At 30.4% G+C, this 6722-nt stretch overlaps 1 non-coding gene across 1 annotated transcript; it reads left to right on the plus strand.

Annotated features, from left to right (window-relative positions):
* The first annotated feature begins 209 nt into the window (after positions 1-209).
* Positions 210-316, plus strand: LOC112133179 (U6 spliceosomal RNA). The gene has a single exon (XR_002914866.2). It is a non-coding gene; the product is annotated as a U6 spliceosomal RNA (small nuclear RNA).
* The last annotated feature ends 6406 nt before the right edge of the window (positions 317-6722 follow it).

Consider the following 6722-nt stretch of genomic DNA (forward strand, 5'->3'; position numbering starts at 1 on the left):
AAAAATATACTGTACCAGCATTTTTACAAAACTCATAAAGTTTGTTTTAAAAAAAACCCTTGTCCACATTGTGCCCTCTGTTACACAATTTGGTGCAAATAAATTCCTAGAATGCTTAGAAAAATTTCTCCTATCCCCAATATTAGCCTCACATTTGTTCTTCCCAAATTGAATTTAGAGAGTGAAATGATGAACAAAGAATCAAAGTTGTGCTCACTTTGGCAGCACATATAATAATATTAGAATGATAGAGAGAAGACTAGCATGGTTCCTGCACAAGGATGACACACAAATTCATGAAGCATTCCATATTTTTACACCAATAGACAAGCAGAGAGCTAAATTATAATGAAATCCCATTCACAATTGCTAAAAAGAGAATAATATACCTAGGAATATAGCCAACAAGGGAAGTGAAGGGCCTGTTTAAAGAGAACTACAAACTGCTGCTCAAGGAAATAAGAGAGGACATAAACAAATGGAAAAACATTCCATGCTTGTGGATAGGAAGAATCAATATAGTGAAAATGGCCATACTGCCCAATGTAATTATTAGATACAATGCTATTCCCATTAAACTACCATTGACATTCTTCACAGAATTAGAAAAATCTAATTTAATATTAATATGAAACCAAAAAAGAGTCCGTATAGCCAAGAAAATCCTAAGCAAAAAGAACAAAGCTGGAGACATCATGCTAACCAACTTCAAACTATGCTAAAAAGCTACAGTAACCAAAACAACACGGTACTGGCACAAAAACAGACACATAGACCAATGGAAATAAAAGAGAACTCAGAAATGAGACCACACGTCTACAACCATCTGATCATCAACAAACCTGACAAAAACAAGCAGTGGGAAAAGGATTCCTCATTTAATAAATGGTGTTGGGAAAACTGGCTAGCTATATGCAGAAAATTGAAATTAGACCCCCTTCCTTACACCTTATACAAAAATTAACTCAAGATGGATTAAAGACTTCAATGTAAAACCCAAAACTATAAAAACCATATACAAAAATTGAGGCAATACCATTCAGGACATAAGTACAGACAAAGATTTCATGAAGAAAAAACCAAAAGCAATTGCAACAAAAGCAAAAATTGACATATGGGATCTAATTAAATTTAAGAGGTTCAGCACAGCAAAAGAAATTGTCATCAGAGTGAAAAGACAACCTACAGAATGGAAGAAAATTTTTGCAATCTATCCATCTAACCAAGGTCTATTATCTAGAATCTACAAGGAACTTAAATTTAAAAGAAAAAAAATCCTATTAAGAAGTGGGCAAAAGACATGAACAGGCACTTTACGAATGAAGACATTTATGCGGCCAACAAACATATGAAAAAAAGCTCAACACCCAGTGATGATTAGAGAAATGCAAATCAAAACCACAATGACATACCATGTCATGCCATTCAGAATAGTGATTACTAAAAAGTCAAGAAACAACAGATGCTGGCAAGGCTGTGAAGAAACATGAACACTTTTACATTGTCGATGGAAATGTAAATTAGTTCAACCATTGTGTAAGACAGTGTGGTAATTTCTCAAAGACCTAGAACCAGAAATACCATTTGACCCAGCAATCCCATTACTGGGTAAATACCCAAAGAAATATAAATTATTTTATTATAAAGAAACATGCATGCATATGTTCATTGCAGCACAATTCACAATAGCAAAGACACAGAATCAACCCAAATGCCCATCAATGATGCCCATCAATGATAGAAAATGTGGTTTATATACACCATGGAATGCTATGCAGCATAAAAATGAATGTCTTTTGCAGGAACATGAATGGAGCTGGAAGCCATTATCCTCAGCAAACTAACACAGAAATAGAAAACCAAACCAACATTTTTCTCACTTATAAGTGGGAGCTAAGCAATGAGAACACATGGACACAGGAAGGGGAACATCACACACTGGGCTCTGTCGGTGGTGAGGGCAGGCAGGGAGAAGGAGAGCATCAGGATAAATAGCTAATGCACATGCAGAGCTTAATACCTCGGAGATGGGTTGATAGGTGCGGCAATCCACCATGGCACATGTTTACCTATGTAACAAAGTTGCACGTCTTGCATATGTACCCCAGAACATAAAATAAAAAGAAATAATTTTTTTAAAAAAAGAATCAAAGTTACTCATTTTAATAAAAATATGTCTACTAGCTTAGATCAGTTCTCACTTTGAGTTATTACAAATAAAAATGAGTATTTGGAAGACAAATTAATCCAAGTTCCACTTGACTTAGAGCCTTTCCTTTGAAAGTTATCTTTTGCATTAAAAACAACATTAATGAATTTTCTTTGTATACTAAAAGGGTTGAAGAATCAGTTGGTACTTATTAGACACCGAGCCTTTTTCAAGACAACTGTCCAAGTTATCTAGGTTTCATGCTCTGCATCACATTTACCTCTTCATAGTGATTACCATATATATATATAACCATACACATAATATATATTATCATATGTACAGAATATATCATATATATTACCATGGTATATATATTACCATATGGTATATACATACATATATAACATGTATATATATTTTTACATATATAGTGTATATATATTACCATGTTATATATAGTATGTACATGTATATTACCATATATATGGTGTATATATGGTGTATACATAGTATATATATAGTATATATAATATATATACCATATATAGAATATATAATATATATACCATATATAGTATATATAATATACATACCACATATAGTATATACCATATATAGTATATACCATATATAGTATATACCATATACAGTATACATACCATACATAGTATATAGTATATACCATACATATAGTATATATACCATATATAGTATATGCCATAAATAGTATATACCATACACATAGTATATATCTCATATATAGTATATGCCATATATGGTATATACCATATATATACCATATATGGTATATACCATATATATACCATATATGGTATATACCATATATATACCATATATGGTATATACCATATATATACCATATATGGTATATACCATATATATACCATATATGGTATATACCATATATATACCATATATGGTATATACCATATATATACCATATATGGTATATACCATATATATACCATATATGGTATATACTATATATATACCATACATATATATGGTAAACACTATGAAATATAACTGGTTTACATGAACAACTAGATCAATAGGTAGTGCAAAAATAAAAATAATTTACTCAAGCATATCTGTTTATGACAAACATGGCATTGCATAGAAAAGAAGATATTTTCAATGTTGCTGAGTCATTTGAGTTTCCATGAATGTGAAAAAAGAAAACAAATTATATATAATACATCATATATCATAATAATATATAATACATACATAATAATATATGATACATAATATATAATATGTATACATATACATATACATAATATATAATATATCATGTATAAATATGTATATATTTGATACACATATATTATATATGATACATAATATATAATATATATATTATTATATATACCTGTATATCTCTCTCTATAGGTGTATATATGTATATATACATATATAGTATACCATATTAGTATAGATATAGATGTATATATACATATATAGTATATATAAAAATATATAGCATATACCACATATATATGTTAATCACTATGAAGAGGTAAATGTATATATGAGAGAGACTTTGCAGACACCTTAAATTTGAACTGCAGAATTGTGAATTTTTCTAAAGAAATACATAATGCTGCGTATCTTTTTTATTTCTTCTTACTATCTAACCAAATAATTACTGCAATGTTTTAATGTGTATGAAAGTCAAAGTCTACTCATAAATATCACTATATAATTAAAGATTTTATTTAAGGACACAGGAACAAAGAATATTCAATGACATGACATGTAAAGAAATGGTCAACTAAAGAAAGTGCTATTTGATTATTTTTGTAATCAAATGGATAAAGGTAATAAAGTCGCTTTTTCTTTAGTGTATTCTCTACTTCAATTAAAAAATATCCATAGCAGTTTCTCCCAACATATTTAAATCATAAGACTTTTAAAAATATGTTCTACTTACTAATTACACATTAAGATTGAAAATTTTAATACTTCCATAAGAAATGTTTCTATTATAAGTAATATCAAATATGTAAATTGCTGGAAAATATAGCTAAAACACAAAACTGCAAAAGGCTTATCTCCTAATATAGAGTTATAACTAGGCATTCAATTATACGTACACTAAAATATTTTATGATCGTTTTGTAAATGAGAAAGTAATTATTTTTAATTGTATTCTGAGATGTCTTTGCAAATTATAATATCTACATTAGATACTAAAATTAATATTCATTCCAAACCATCTGGAAAATTACAAATTCAAAGACTTTTACTTGTCTAGCCATATACCTGATTGGAAGATTATTATATACATATTTACTTTCTATAAACAAACTAGAAAATAATATTCACGTCTTACAGGGATATAACCACTGCCTCCCAATAAAATGTTAACTCGGAAACAAGGATTTGCAGTTTAGGAGTTCTAAAGAACATAAAAATTTATATGTATTCATTTGCTGAATAAACCAAGCATTAAACAATTTGCCATAACTTCAAACTCAACATAATTAGTTACTCAATGTGTTAAGTTCTGAACATTGTATGAGTAGAAAATAAATTTGAAAATTACCACTAGGAAATTTGGAACATCAACTATCTTTTAGTTGCCATAGATTTCTGGTAATAGTGGTAAGTCATGAAGTCTGGTGTATTCTAACCAGTTAGAGTTTTATGGGTTGATACCCAGAAGAAATTATTAGTAAGGACTCTTGAATATTAAAAGTGGTTTATCGCTAATACTCAAAGAACAGAGAAATTCATAGATAATTTGTTGTTTGGGGAGTAATCATATAATTTTAGTCCACACAGGAATACTTTTGAGAGGGAAAAGGATTATTATTAATTCTTGTGATGGAAAACAGGCAATCTTTATAGTCCAGGGTCAAATAGAATATAACGTCTTACTTTCTACTTGCCATTTGAGGAGTGCTCAACAAGACACCTCATAAATCACTGTTCTCCGTATCTTCAAGAATTACCTTATGTAGTCATCCATAGCGATTACAGTTTGATCCCATCTTTAAAAATTTTTTCCTGAGCCACTTTCAGGATGAAATGAGATTAATGTTACTGTTAATATAGCATTTAGACAAAAGGATGCTTATTATTGAGTATTGCCATTTAGTTGTGAGTCATTAAAGTATTTTTTTCCAAGTGTTATTATGACTTCTTCAGTTAATTTGCTCTCTGTTTTTGGTTTCTAGCTAATTCTCTCTTCTAGTACTGTTTTCTGCAATAATTATTGTGGCCATTTTACAAGAAACATAAATGCATTTTATCTAATACAAAACTGATGGGAAAAACAAATTCTTCCGTGGATTGCCCTTTTTGTTATGCTCTTTGTCTAATTAATTATAATAAATTCTATTTTGGAGAGATAACAAATTAGCAGCTCTCCTGAAGAAATCACTTCTCATAAAATGAATGAATTGGATTTCCCTGTATATTCTTTATTTGATGGCATAACATATTTATTTGAGTTAAAGTCAGCCTTTTAAACAGTTTATTTAACTTGTTTGACTGACTGACTATACAAATGCATATACATATAAGTTTTCTGTAGGAAAAAACCTAACACACAGAAGTGTGTAACTGTACAGCTTAATAAATTGTGAAAAGTGACCCATTACACAGATGAACAAAGAGTTGTACGTTGTACCAGATCCCCCAAATCCAGCTCATACTCATTCCCTATCAGTATCGCTACTCTCCAACGGAAATTACTATTTTGACTTCTAAACAGATACATAAAACATTGCCTTAAAATTTATTTTTATGTAAATTAAATTGTACAGTATATTTCCTTCAGTTTTTTTTAAATGAAACTAAACATTATATCTTGGTAATTCATATGTGTAATATAGTTTGTTTTGTAATTAAGCTGTCTTGACCCTGATTTGAACCCCTGGCTAGAGAGCAGCCCTTTCCCCTTCTTGAGCAGCTGATGAAGTCCACACTCTAACTGCTTCCTGTATGAGATTCTCTAACTCTGGGAATGCATGCACTGTAATCATCCCAGGGCCAGGTTGCAGACAACTAAGGACAAACCAAAGCCCCAGAGCCCACTGAAATTATTTCTATTAGATAATCCACAGGGACCCCACCAAACCCAGCTAGCCCTAGCCATTTGAGGTACATGAGCTGTTCCTACAGCTCAGCTCCAGTTTACTGTCACTCTGACCCCCAGTGCAACCTCTGAGAGGCTCTGCCCTGTAGCCTTCTCAAATTCAGAGTTGTAATTAACCAAAGATCTGCCTTTCATCTATCCCAGTGTTAACTGTGTTACATCTCACCATCAAAATAATCTTAGGTCTTATAAAACACTCTGGTTACATGTAGATAAAGTTTAATCTTTCTCATGCAGTATTGTATTTTAAGAATTTGCTAAAATTTAGTTATAATAGTGATGCATGATTTGGTTGTTTTTATTTGGGGCAACTAAAAATAATTCTACTAAGCACATTATTGTACATAAAATTTTGGTACATATGTGCATATTTGTGATATAGACCAGGCAATAAGGTTGCTATACTATATCACCTTGAGTAGTAAACTTGCTACACATTTT

This window comes from Pongo abelii, chromosome 3 (genome assembly GCF_028885655.2).
Source record: "Pongo abelii isolate AG06213 chromosome 3, NHGRI_mPonAbe1-v2.0_pri, whole genome shotgun sequence".
Classification (NCBI taxonomy): Eukaryota; Metazoa; Chordata; class Mammalia; order Primates; family Hominidae; genus Pongo; species Pongo abelii.